Source organism: Meriones unguiculatus, chromosome 19, assembly GCF_030254825.1.
Source record: "Meriones unguiculatus strain TT.TT164.6M chromosome 19, Bangor_MerUng_6.1, whole genome shotgun sequence".
In the NCBI taxonomy this organism is placed as follows: domain Eukaryota; kingdom Metazoa; phylum Chordata; class Mammalia; order Rodentia; family Muridae; genus Meriones; species Meriones unguiculatus.
This window is the reverse complement of record NC_083366.1, coordinates 64,877,523-64,892,173: the sequence shown is the minus strand read 5'-3', so window position 1 is coordinate 64,892,173 and position 14,651 is coordinate 64,877,523.

The window sequence follows — 14,651 nt, the reverse complement described above, 5'->3', positions numbered from 1 at the left end:
AATTCATTCACATGGTTGATACACCATTAACCAATTACATGATAATGGAGTATGTGGTGGGAGAAGAACTGGAGAGGTGCCTTAGGGAGCTGGGCTGTTTACAGGAGGTAGCAGGTCATGTCAGTGGTTCACTTCTTCCACCAAAAACACATGTTCACCAGAATATCAAATTAGAAAACATTTCAAGAGATGCAGCAGGAAATTCAAACTCTCAAAGGAGCAGATGTTGGGAAAGACCTGTGGCTCCCTGCTCTGCCTGTCCCCAGATATCTTGGCAGGAAAACTGTAACGGCCTTGCAGTTGACATGGAGCTTTGTAATCCTTTGTGTCATGCTCACAGATCACTTTCTAAATTGGAAACAACTCTTTCAGGTATACACCAGATAATTTGCCACCACAATGTATCATCTTCCTTGCCATTTGTCCAAATTATTATTGCAAGATAGCTCATGGTTTCCCCAACCCCATGGTACGTTATGGTAGGCCATCTAGTGGAATGCCCATGGCAGTACCACATCCAAGATGTACTACTTTTCTCTAAAGAAATTGATGGCCACGAATACCATGTGCATGATTGCATATATAGCCTGTAGGAAATCATGTTATCCATAAAACCTGGGTTACAAAATGAGGGTCACAGCAACATTCTCTATATTGAAACATCAACTGAGCTGTGGGAACAGCCATCTGCCAACTGTGAAGCCCTTGAATATAGTGAACCTGCTTTCCAACCTGTTTATTACCTGGGAAGAATGACCTGCAGGAGGATAAAGAAGAAAGGAGGAAGGGCTTCAGAAGGCACAGCATGCCTAACACCTAGTACGGCCTGGAGAAGAATCCCTGTCCAGATACCACAGACATGGAAAGTGATGCCGTGACAGCCAACTACATTAAGAAATGTTTGGTGGACACTGAAGTTGATGTGACTTTGAGCGAGACTCTACCTGAGGAGCAGTCCCCACCGGAGTTAGCCCAGGATGCAACAGCCACAAAATTAAATGCAAAGAACAAGGGCTTGTGCCCTGTGGAACCATCAACAGGGACAGCCATGTCCAGTGATTAGCTGCAGGCTGAACCTTCAGTCTCTGGCTCCAAATGGCTAGGTCCGGAAAGGAATGAGGAAATGAATTACTCAAGTATTGAGAACACTTCCTCTCTCCCTGCCCACCCAAAGGTGAGCCATGAATACTTGTGGTAAGGAGCTACAAAGATAGGAGAGTGGAGTCCAGTACTTTATGGGACCAAGATGTACTTCTACATTGTATTATAATGCTTTTTGGATGCCCCTTGCAGATGACAAATCATACCCATTTTGGTTCTTTAGAAGGAACAAGCTTACAGTCTCCCTCTTGTGTCAACTCTTGGGACATTGAACCAGATGTAGATAGCAGAGGATGGTGACCAGAGGATGGGAAGGGAGGATGGAGATTTTTGCAAGTGGGTAAAGGTTTAGATGGGGAAGAATCAAGTAGGGTAATTCAGTGTCCCTAACAGAGACCTTTTCATGTTTTCTTTTCTTTGAAGTGGTGAAGGAGACGAGGCCTAGGTGAACTACAGACCTGGAATTCAGCCAGCTCAGAACTCCAGGGTGTTGTGTGCCCACACACTCAGGCTCTTGCAGTCATCCTTCAGCTATTGGGTCTTTGCTTGCCAGCTCCCTGCTTGCTCAGCCCAGCACCCCTTGCTGCACAGATCATCAGTGGTCTCATGTGACATCTACCTGATGAAGGGCTACCTCCCCAGCTCCTGCAGAACACAGACCCCGGAAGCAAGACTGACTGGCACACAGGTCTCAGGCTTCTCTCCAGCTCTGTCCCCTCATGCCCTTCAATCTTCTCAGTAATCCTTGTGGCACAAAAATAGATAATCCATGTACGTCCAATGAGAGAAGGGAGATAGGGGAATAGGGGGAAAGAGAGGAAAGGGGAGGAATGGAAGGATACTGGGGAAGGAGTAGAGCCTGCCCTGATGAGATTCCTGTCACAGAGGTAAGGAGAGAGGGATCCATGTGTTGGGCTAAGACCTAGTGTGGGAAAAGGAGAACAAGCTTCTCCTGAAAAACAGAGTTGGAGGGTGCAGGCCATGGCCCACCACAAGAAGAGGGTCTTATTGGAGGGTCCCAGCATGTGTCAAGGCACACGAGGATGCTGCTGGCTTGGAATCTGCTCCTGTCCTGGGTTGCTGAGGCATGGTCTGAAAGGAGAGAAGGGCAGCCTCATTCATCAGCAGAGACCAGTCATCCTCCTGTCTGCTTGATGTTGGGCTGATCTGCCAACATCTATGTTTGTCTTCACCACCTCCCTCAGGCCTCCTATTATGCTGTCCTTTCCCATCCCAGAGTCCCACTTGGCCATTGTTTTGGTTCGCTTTGTCAAGGTAGGTAGGCCTTTTCAGGCCTGAGGCTGAGCACTGCCTCCACAGGACAGCAACTGTGGGACTACCTTGTACTCAGTGTCACCTTCGGGATCAGGTTTAAGAAGGAGCCATGGAGCCAGCAGTGCTCTTGTGGACCCCTGCTGCTGTGGTGTCTGCTGTGTTCTGGGTACTTTCTTGGCAGGGTGGAGCTCCTGGAATCCACAGGGGCCTACCAGATGACAAGAAACACAGGAGGCTAATCTGTGGAGAGTGTACACTTGAGGCATTTTGAGACCACTGAATATCTGCTTGTGGTAAAAAAAAAAAAAAGGGCTAAGAGAAGTCTGAACTTGACATAACACTAGCCCAAATGAAAAAATAAAAAGGGAAAGATGAGATGGTTTATGCAGCCCTCCCCAGCCTGGAGGGGAAGCTGCCATTTGCCATTGACTTGCTTTGAGGCTTAGAGAGGGAAGAGCCTCCTGGTCTGTTGTGTTTGGAAGCAGGCTTTCCACTCTGAGCCTCTGTGCCTGGCCTTTTTCTTTTCTTTTTTCTTTTTGGAGAATGATCAAATCATGTCCCCAGCTATATGGCACATAATGCTTGTCATGTCTCTGGCCAGCCACTGCATGACATCATACTTTATAACCCTGACCATGTGGTGAGTCCCATTTGGCCCCACATGGGAAACAAGGCCAGAGGCACAGAGCATCCTGCTGTGGCATGAAACCAGGAACACCTTGCTTGTGGGATAGGAGCAGGTTTGAGTGTGGGTGTTCACTGGGGCAGACCTTTGCTTCTGCTTCATATTAATGAAGCCAGGGCTGGGAAGGGGCCTAGAGTCTGTTGCCCTTTTGGAAATAATTTATGGAAATCAGTCACTAGGAGGGGAAGAGGGGGGGAGAGAGAGAGACTGTCGGGCTGTGTGGCTTATGAGGTGCTCTCAAGGAAAGTTGGGCTCTGTTATGATGGTGTGGCCATGGCCATTGCTTCCTTATATTTAAGCCCTGCCAGGAACCATTTGCTGCGGAATATGGAGAGAAAGTTTGGCCATCAAGCCTTCCCTCTGGGTCTCCTTCCCTTGTGAGGATATTAACACAGCTCTGAATACAGTTTTGTCATAGCTGATTGATGTTCATCTTTTTGGCCATCCTAAGTGAAGAGGGCCATGTGTCTAGGGATGAAGCCCAGCCCACGGCAGCAAGTTTCATGATGGGAGAACACATTGTTAGGGCAAACAGTGTATGTGTGTGTGTGTATGTGTGTGTGTGTCTGTGAGTGTGTATCACTAACTTCCCTGAACATTGTCAACTTGTGGCTTTGGTTTTCTATCAGAGAGCAGAGTTGAGTGAGGAAGGGGCGTTTGAGCCTAGCACCCTCACTGATTGCTTCTCTGATTCTTTCCACACCAGTCTGCTGGGAGCCAATACATTTCCCAGCATCCTCTAGGTATCAGGCTGTTCGGACCCACAGTTCCACTGCAGCCCACAGACTTCCTGTCAAGATGATGTACTGTACCCCATACTAGAGACTGGGGAGCTTGTCCTTGGAGAATGAACAAGTTTGGTCAGTCGCGGTAATCTCTTAGCCAGGCATGTAGCCCTAGCCTGTGTGGCCCCAGGCTGGGTTTGGGAGTTCATTTGTCAGCTCCAGAGATCCGCCAGCCTTCCTTTCTGGTCTCAGCTCTGCTGGCTCTATTTGATGTGTTCAGCATTGAAACTCTCTTCACTGTCTCAGCTGGACAAGTGTAAGTAGGGTGGGGAGTGGAGGACAGAGGCTCCAGGGTGACATGTTGATAGGGAGCCACTTCTGACCATCTGATCCCAGAGCCTGCTGCCAGGAAAAAGAAGAGGGCCAGCTAGGCCAAGTCAAGCCTGGAGTCAGAGGCCCTGCTTGGTGTCTCTAACCAGGGGATGTTTCAATGGAAGGAGACAGTCTTTGTCCCTGCGTCTCCTTATTCTGAATACCCGTGAAAATGAACTTGCTGTTCTCTGCAGGGGCTGCAGCCTTGGTCCTGGGGATCATGGGACTTTGTACCAGGCTGCCCATTTGTCTGGAATGTTATTTTTTGACAGTTGCTTGGTCACACCTTGCTACCTGTAGCTAGAGTTACCTTCACCTGGCAGCTTGCCTGGCCCTGATGGGTGGTGATAGGACAGATGGCATCATGGTCCTCTTACTGAGGAATTTGATGTTTGGTTTCCTGGGGCTCTTCTCCCAGAACTTCAGGGCTTACAAGTCAGGGACCTGCTGTGGATGGTGACAAAACTGCAACACCAATTCCTTACAGAGCCTTAATTTTTTTTTACTATATCATCCCTGGTCTTAAAAGAGCCTGCCTTTGGGGAAGCATCATAGTGGGTGGGCATACTGCCAACACTCCCTTGGACTCTGCATTTTCCCAGAAGAGAAATGTCACCCATGTCTCTCATCCTGTGTAGATGCTCCTGAAATACTCACTGAAGAGCTTCAGATGTATCCTTCATGGCCAGAACAGGATGATGTGAGAAGCTTCTAGAGCTTGATTTTCTTCTCCGAAGATCCTTTCTTATGGTGCTGCTCTTGGAGAAAATCCGACTTTGGTTCCCAAAGCCCAAATAGTGAGTTTAGTGTCGCTGTCGCTTACAGTGTCAGTTTGTGCTAGACGAGACTCAGAGAAAGGAGGAGAAAGCCAACCCATACTCGGTGAGACTGGACACACACAGCCACCAGTGGCCAGCCCATAGTTGACAGTGAAATTCTGAATACCATGGTAGCCAGTCAGCCATGCCACACCACAGGCCCTGTAGCATACGCCTCAACAGGTGGGGTAGTTACTGTTTGGGAGACTCATTATGCCAATGTGAGACTTTGTTCATGGATAAGGAGTATTCTGTCTCTGAACTGCTTGGGTCAGGAAAAACTTTTAAGCGAGTCTTGAGCCTCAAAAGCTTCTCACAGCCTGGCCCCTGAGGCTGGACATGGGCTGGAAGGAACCAGTCTGAATACCATGGATGCAGACAAATTGGGCAATTCAATGCCTGAGGCAATGTGAGGTGACTCAGGCCCTGCCAGACTAGCTCACACAAGCCATCAGGAACAGCATCCCAGTCAGCCAGGCCCCTCCCTTCAGGACTTGCAGGGCACCATGCTAAGCACAGGGCACAGTCACTTCCCTGATCCTTTTAGTCTTCAGCTCCACACTCCTGACCCTAGAACAAGTCAAGGCAAAGCTTCAGTGTCCCTGTTTCCCCAGGCAGCTCACCACACAGGCGTTGATGATGACATGAGTGTGCAGCTCTCAAGAGTCCTGTGAACCCCACAGAGCCTGCACTCTGCCCCTCCTGTCCTGTTCCTTGTGCAGATCTGCAGCAGGAGTCTATAGACCATCCGCTGTGGACTGCTTGTGGAAGATGTGGTGAGACGAGAATGTGGCCACCAGAAACTGCCCTCCCTGTGGCAGGGGAGACGGCTCCCCAGACAGCATTCCTGCACAAGCAGGCACGAGGACCCGAGTAGACCCCAGCGGTGCGTGCCTGTCACCCCACCTCCGGGGAGAGGGGAGCAGACTAACCTGTGCAGCTGGTGGAGACTCATTGTCAGGCTCTAGCTTCAAGTAGAGACTGTCTCAAAAAATAAGGTAAAGAGTGACATAGGAAGAGACTTGATGCTGACCCCTGTCCTACTCACACAAGACCAAATGTGCCCCTGGAACACATCCTTGTGCACCTGTGCAGACAAAGACACAGGCAAGGCAGCAGGGATAAAGAATATATATATATATAAAAAAAACCCACTCGCTAACATATCATCTTTCAGAATGTTCTTCAGTTGTGATTTTTGTTCAGGCACATCATTCTAGTGAAAGGCTCCTGCAAAACTGGTTGAATTTTGATTCTCATATGACTGTTGAGGAGTTGGCGATTGGCTTCATGCTGTAAAGGACATGCCCCTTACCAGAAAGGAGTTATCCTGACTTTGACCCTGATTGGGAAGGGCAGAAGGATGCTGGAACTGAGTTCAAAATGCACAAAGAGCAAGGTTCTGGTAAAAAAAAGAAAAAGACAGGAAGCTCAGTGATTATGGAGAGGGCTTACCCGTTTCTGCTGAGTAGCTGCATCAGCAAGCACCCTGTCAGCAAGAGGAATCCTCTGAAAATTAAATTCACACAGAAAGAAAGAGGAGATTGACCCATCTGCAGACACAGATGGGTAGTATTTTTCCTCAGGAGGTTGAAAGGGGGTTGGAAGGGTTGGGTAGATGGTCTGCGGTTCTGAGCTCCAGTTCCAGGGACACACAGTATATTCTAGTCAGTCCGTGGCCAACACAAGCCCAGACACAAGAAATTAGCCATCAGAATATTTTCTTTTTTCCTGGTGGTTTTGTTTCTAAGTGTCTGATTTGTATACCTCAGAAATTATCAAGTGTCTTTCAATTAAAATAAACTAGCTCATGTATTTTCTTCCACTGCTATGTTTTTGTTTCATGTAGCTCTTAGGATCCTCACACATAACTGTGAAACATTAAAGTGGATAAAAGCTTCATGGATATCTTGTGAGTCCATGGCATTTGTGTGTAAGTGTGGACAAAAGCATGTGTTTTTGTATGCAAAAATATGGGCAAAACATGAATGTGGGAACATGCATATCTGTATGTGTGTCCTTACAACTTTTAGTGTGGTCTGTGTTTTCTAGCAGCATTTCTAAAGACCTGTGTGTGCCCCACCCACAGTAGCCCTGGCCTACCCACATCAACCACCAATCAGAATGATTCACAAGAGAGATAGCCACAGTCCAGTCTGACTCGAGCAATCCCTCACCTGAGACCCCCTTTCTCAAGTGATTCTTGGTTGTATCAAAATGACAAAATCTAAACACAGAGCTCCTTCCAGATGCTTCTGGGAAGGAGGGTGTTACCAGGTAGGTAGCCTGTCTCTAGGTTGCCTAGCAACCTCTGATGTCCTCACCTGCAGCCACCATGGAGGCATGCTCAGATAAAAGCAGCCTGCCAACGGGAGTATGCTCTCCCACTGTCTCTGTCTCTTTTTTTCTCTGCCATCACGGCTCAGTAAACCTCTTTGTACCACACCTGTTACATGGCACCTAATATTTAAATCATACAGAGAGCACATCCCTGAGGTTACAGTGCCAAGGAGCCCTGTCTCCAGGGAAAGCACAGGTTCTAGTTTGAGAGCCTCTGGCCACACTGGTTAGCCAGTCAGGACAGGACTGTTTCAGGACAGGACTGTTTTCTGCATATTTCTGGTCGCTGTGTGTTGAAGGAAGGCGTTGGTCTACATGTTACTGCATGTTATTGTTCCTATTTTTATCGCAGCGGCATACTTAACCCGCTATCACAAATAATGAGACACAGACACCTGTTAGATTTATCATTGCCTTATTTACTTTGGGCCGGGCAGATATTTTACTTATATCTGCAGATAAAAGTACAGATATTTTACTTATATATAGTCTCAATATCCTCACCATCCATCTCCCAGCCCCCACCCAGTGCCATCTATCTTAATCCTTCTCAGCTGGACTACCTTCCATCCATAATCCATGGTACTTGCTTATTTTCTCCATCTGGGCCCTTTTATGCCATTATTGGAGTCCTTTCTCTCAGGCCACGTGTTTTGTTTTTTTTTTTTTGTTTTTGTTTTTGTTTTTTTTTTTTTTTTGTGTGTGTGTGTGTGTGTGTGTTTCTCCACACTAATCCATCATGGCACCCTCCTCCTCTCTCCCATTTGTCTGTCCTTCCCCTGATTCCTTGTGGGATCCTCCAAAGCCCAGTTACCTTAGCCACGCTTACCCCATTCTGCCCTGCTCAGGTATAGGCTATTTAATTAGGCAATCAGGTATAATGAATTAGGCAGGTTTATACAGAGGGCCAGTAATTAGCATTAGACCAACCTCCAACAATTTCCCTTTTCTGCTTAAAGGCTATTTTTTTTACATTAAGAATAATATGAATTATAAAGAGTTAAGAGTGCTATACATAATGTCTAATTTAAATGTATTTGGCAACCTTGAAGAAAATATCCTATCTATGAGAGTCCAAAGTTTTGTGCCTAACTTATGTTTTGTATCTATCCACCTAAAACATCTATCTAGACCTAAAACATCCTTTTAATTCCTAAGCAACTAAGCTAATTGTAATAGTATGACTATCTGGTCTTCAACCCTATCAGAGACATAAGAAGGAATAAAATTAGATACTTGAGTAAACAGGAAGCATGTGCTAGCAACTTCCAAAAAAATAGGAAATAACAGAGATAGTTTGCTGCCTGAACAGCCACCCAAAACTCTCTATAATGTTGGAGCATCATCTTCAGCCTTGTGGTCCAGTATATTTGACAAACATATATGTGAAGCAGGAACTATTTAGAACTTGCTTACTCTGTTTTGGCAGAGTTAAACAGTCTACTTGGCCTGCAGTTGAGCTTCCCCATTTTAGGCAGAATTCTGTCTGTCATGAAACAAGGGCATTTTGTTTTTGCCCGGATAGCTCATTTGTCACATTTGAAACCATCTCTATATGGAGGTTCTTTGATGGCTCATCATCTTCTTTGAGGTAGGCTGAGTGCTGCCAGGAGAAGACATGCCTTATTGTTAAAGAATCCTTAAGATAATAAAAATATTTAAATGCCATATTCTGCAAGTCTCTGAGGTTTTTGAAGACTTATCTGTAGAATCATATCTATCTGTTAAACCTTAGATGTATATTCCTGTGATAAATTAGACTGGCGTCTGACATGGTCATGCATTGATTAACAATTAACTGTTATTACCTAATAGTGTGAATACTTTGTAATAGCAGTTTTAAAACTACTGAAAGTAAACCTTAAATTTGTATCAATATACCAAAATCTATACCAGTGTATCAAAATAATTAATTTTTCTATCAATATATAAACTTCTATATCAATGAGTTAAAAATAACATTTGAGAATGACAAAGCCTTGAGTAGATTCAATAATCTACCTTTTGTCTTATATTCCTATAAGATATCCATGTATTCCCCTTTCTTTTTAACCCCTTTCTCCTTAAGAAAGAAAAAGCAAAACGAAGAGAGAAATCCCTTAGCCAAACCTCATTTTCTCTCTGGATAAGACCATTAGTGTCTTATAACCATCTCCCAATGACAATAAACATTCGTAGCCCCAGAAAACAACCAAAAAGCTACCCAACCCACCTTAAGGGAAATTGGGCACCAATCTCATGGATTTTTTTTTCTAGCTGATTTTTGGGGCAAAGCAACCCTATTTGGCCCAAAGGAACTGGGAAAAATGGTTAAGCAAGCTAGCAATACCATTTCTGGTCCAGTCTCTAAATGTTGAGAAATTCCAGGCTTAATAGAAGTCCTGTTTGAAGCAGTCTGAAATGCTGCGCCAGTTGAGATCAGTGGCTTTCTTCAAAGCTCTCTTGGGTGCAGGTGTTGATGAAGAAAAGCAACTGAAGCAGCTGAGGCTGGAACAAGCAGAGTGCTGGACCATGCAGGATGCTGGAACAGATGTGTCAGCATCTCAGCATGCTGAGAGGATGAGTCCTGTCAGGTTTGATCCAGCATCACTGGTGTCTGAGTCTTTTGATCTGAAAATATATAATTTCTCTCACAGCATTATACAGCCCTAAATTATAAATGTATGAGATGTGCAAGATGCACAGATCAATTAAGGATGGCTCTCTGCTTGTTGTATGAGCAAAAGAAAGACATTTGTGAATCTTTATTCATGCCATATGAAAGGATGGCATGTTCATGTCATGGGAATTCTGTAATCAACAGGAATTATTGCCTGTGCATAGACATCCATGTCTCAGTTTCAGAGCTATTCCGACGCAGCGGGATCAGCAATGAAAGTTACCATTATTATTGACCATATAATCATGATCATGTGAAGTTAAAACAAGGTTGTATGAACCTAAATATGCTCTCTGGGCTCTTGGTTGCCTGTTGTTTTAGGCCAAGCCCCTCCCTGTTTCTCGAGAGAAGGCTTCCCATTAGGACAAGCCAGTGCCCGAAATATAGAAAAAGGCATGTTTTAAATAGGAGTTTAAATTTAGAGTTTAAGAATACCCTAGGCATTATGCCTGTTTAGAGGTCTCTTAGGCCTGGATTTTTATATATGTTGTGGCTATTTTTGTCCTATCCCCTTTTCTATATGGAATGGGCAGTTATGCCTTTATAGCCAAACTTTATATAAATTTTTACCTTTAGAGTTTAAGCATACCCGAGGTATATTGTACCTGGGTTTTTACATTGGTTGTGGCTATTTTCTTGCCCCTTTTGTGATATGCGATAGATAGTTCTGTCTTTTAAACAAACATATGAATTGTAATCTTTTTTTGTCACAATGTCTCACGATGTAGCTCCAGTTGGCCTCTAATTCACAGATCTTTCTGCATCAGCCTCCCATATGCTGGAATGCAGGTGAACGTTTCTGTTTTGAAAGAGTGTCATGGCTCACAGCCTTGGGCATGGTGCCTGGTAGGACTTCTCTGAGACACACCTTTCCTTTGTTAATGTCTTTGTTGCCCCATCTGAAGACTTGTTAGTATTTATATTAAAATGCCATGCACACAACAGATCTTATGAGTTTATTGGGGTGGGGGGCAGAAGAGAGTTAGGGCCTGAGTGAGCCATGAAGGCAGAGACAGGGAAGAGAGACAGAGATGGGGGGGAGGGAAGGGTGCCCCAACAGAGAAAGAGGAGAACAAGAGAGAGAGGTATGAGGGCAGCAGACCTTTTATCCCAGGCCCCTGTGGGCAGCAACCAATGATGATGTCACTGGTGGCTAAGCAACTAGGAGTGGGCTAGTGCATTAACTTGTGAACTGACATGGAGGAATTTGATCTTCAGAACCCATGATGGAAGCAGAGAACTGACTCCCACAAATTGCCATCTGTCTTGCACACATGGACCCTGCTCATGTGATGTGCAGACACAATAAGTAAATGTAATTCAAAAATTTTAAGTATGTTTTATATGACGATTCTTTGAGGTCACTAAGACTCACTCTGCAGCCCAACCTGGATCTGGTTCTTACAAACAATCCAATTAAGTCAAGCATGCCCGTTTGCTGCTGGTAACTTTACTATGCTCACCAGTTGTTTCTGTGACGTATTTGCTCACTGATTTCTGTTGTCAAGTAGCTATCAGCAATTCTCTTGGCTTCCATTGAACTACTAGAAACCTTGTGGCTGGGAGTATAAAACTTAAAGTTTGCTGTTTCATTTGGTCCTTGGCACCGCAAGATACTTCTGGTTAAAACATCCCTACTTTCATCTGCTTAAGAGTTTACCATTTTTGTGATTATATACTATATGTGAACCTTGTAAATAATTTTACAAATTTTGTTTTAATCTACAAATTAAAATTTCATTTTATCTCTCTATAATGCATTATTAAATACTCTTTTTCTCCACTATACATGATCAACCGTTCCATTTCAGTAATTGGTTTATGTTTTATAGACACCATGGCTCACTTGACAAAACTCCCCAAACACAAGAATCTTTAAATACTGAAATACAAAACCAACCTTCCCTCCCTCTCTCCTAGACCTTGCTCACATGGAGAAATTCTGGAGTCCCTGCTCTCAGCTCTTAGTCACACCATGGTTTTAGTCACTTGGTTGTGATCATTGGTGATTTCTGTTCCTTGAAGTTTGCCTGCACTGTTATAGTCTCCTCACAGCACTTATCTCTTCTCCTAGTTGCAGCTGAGCTCATCCAGGATCACATTTGTGCTGTGGGTGAGTGACTGAGGTGGTAAACACTCAGAGTGTGGAAGTATGGTTATATTTTTTTCTGGTCTGGGACCCCCTGACCAGTTGCTGTCCTGCCAGAGCTCTCAGGCTCAGCACATGCTCAACTAAAGCTCTACAACTGAGCCAAGTCCACAGTCCACTCCCCAGATTTTATGTTGAGCCCTGAGCCTAGGGTGATGGTGATGGGATCTTGTCTAATGGTCATTGTGGATGTTGTAAATTTAAGGCAAGTAGAGCAGGCTCTAAGCCAATGACCGGAGTCCTTGTAAGCAGGTGTGAATTTGACACAGAGCAAAGGAGTCAGAAAATGGAACAATGCTATCCCAAGACGAGATGTGCCAAGGGCCGCCAAAGGTCACCCGAGACTCCCAAAGCTCAGAAAGGTACAGGGTAAAGCTTCCTTGATGCCTCAGAAGGGGCCAGTGCTGGTAAGAAGACCAGGAGCTGTGCTGACCCTGCCCAGCTCCAGCAGCTCCAGGATTCTGGTGACAGTTCTGGCCACCAGACAGGGATTTTCTTAGTCCTCTCCTTCCTGGGCCACCTGCTTGTGGGAAGCACAAGAGGCTCAAGTCACAAAACACAAGACACAAATGGACAGGCTCCTCTTGACTGTCAGGGCACTAGGACATGGCCTTCTAGAGAGTTGCACATTTCATAGGTAGCCCACAGCAGTGTACGTTAAGGAACTAGAATTTGAGGGTCGTGCTTGGGAGGGGGTGGAGCTTGGGAGAGGGGGTGGAGCTTGGGAGATGCTTTAGCTTGTAAAGTACTTGTTGCTGGAAATGCACAAAGACCTAAAAGTTCTAGTCCTGGCACCCACAAAAGAGGGTGACAACGGTTGACTTCTGCCCTTCATGAGCAACTGAACACCAAAGTACACATATGGGTGCAACACAAACGAGAGAGGACAGTGAGGAGAGAGAGGAAAGGATAGAAACTGTAGCTTGAAGGGGCTAAGGAACTGCTCCAGGGTGGTCCCGTGGCTAGAGTGCTCCAGATTCGGCCACCCAGGTCATCTTGGAATCCATGTGCTACTATTTTTTTTTTCTAGAATTGATAGCTTAGGCTTAAGTGTGGTACTGTGTAGAAAATTTTTACATTCTTGTGGTATTCCGATCTTTAGCTAACAACGAAAGCCCTTCCCCTTCACTTCTCTTAAGCTTTCCAGGCAGCTTGCTAGTGTATATTGTCTGTCGGGCTGGTTGTTTGTGGTCCCCATGGAGACGCTGTTTAAATGAAAAAGTGATGGCTGGCTGGGGTGAGCCACAGTAGTGTGGCTTCAAGACCATGCAAGGTACTGCTTCAACCTCAGTCCCCCCAGTTTCTGGTGTCACACACGTGCATGAACTGTGGTCCAATACCAGCGAGTAGCAATTTTTGTATTTTTTGTTTTTGAGACAGGGTTTCTCTGTGTCACCCTGGCTGTCCTGGAACTTTTGTAGACCAGGCTGGCTAGAGATCTGTCTGCCTCTAGCCTCCTCGGTGGTGGGATTAAAAGCATGCACCACCATGCCTCACATTAGTTTTGCAATTTTTGATACATCAGTGATATAGTTCATGGTGAAAAAAAGTCTTCTCACTTTGAACTATTATTTACTGTATAAGTAAGGATGACCTTAAACCGCTGATCCCTCTGACTCACCCTCCTAATAGCACCCTCTTTTATAACTGTCATGTGTCAGTTGAACCCGAAGGATTTGCTCAAACAGGGCTTGGCTGGTAGTGACTAGTTTGTGCACTGTCAGGGCTAAGCTTGCTTCCCTCCAACACTGGAAGTTTTGACCTCAGTGTAAGAGTAAAGATGTGGGGCCTTTAGGAAGTGATAAGGCTTTGGCTGTTGGTGTAATGTTCTTGTGGAATGTATACAATTTACCCTTGTTCATTCGATTGCTGATTTCTCTACTCTGCTATCTGGTTTGCATTGAGATAATGCAATCCCAACATTGCATTGTCTCAATGTTTGTGTAAACATGCTACCACTTGTTCTCTGTATTGCCAATAAAAACCAGCCAGTGCTGAGCAACGGAGAGAATAGGGTGGAATGTCTTGCTCCGAAGGATGAAAGAACAGAATGGGAGAAGAGATCTGAGAGGAGAGAACCTGGAATCACCAGGAGAGATGAACTGGACCTATGATATGACTAAAAAAACAAGTATAATGTGGGAAATCTGAATGGGAGGAAGCTATGCAGACTTGGAGGCTTAGGATGGAGTAATTGTTGCCTAGCATTGCTCCAGGTTAACTAAATAAACCCTAGTCTCTGTGTGGTGATTTGGGTTTAGCTGGTTTAGGAGTAACTGCTGTTTATCTAAAAGATAAATCAATAAAAAATATTAATAATCAACACTTGGCATTCATGTAGTCATGAGAGTAGACACATTAAGAAAACAGCTTGAAGAACTGACTTCAGTTCCACACAAGACCATGTGACAACAACAGTGTCATTGAAAAAAAGCAGTCTCTCTTCTACCCTTTATCTCTTGATAGCTTGGTCTTGACACCACCATCTCCAACAATTACAAATGACCCAACATAAGACATTTTGTTG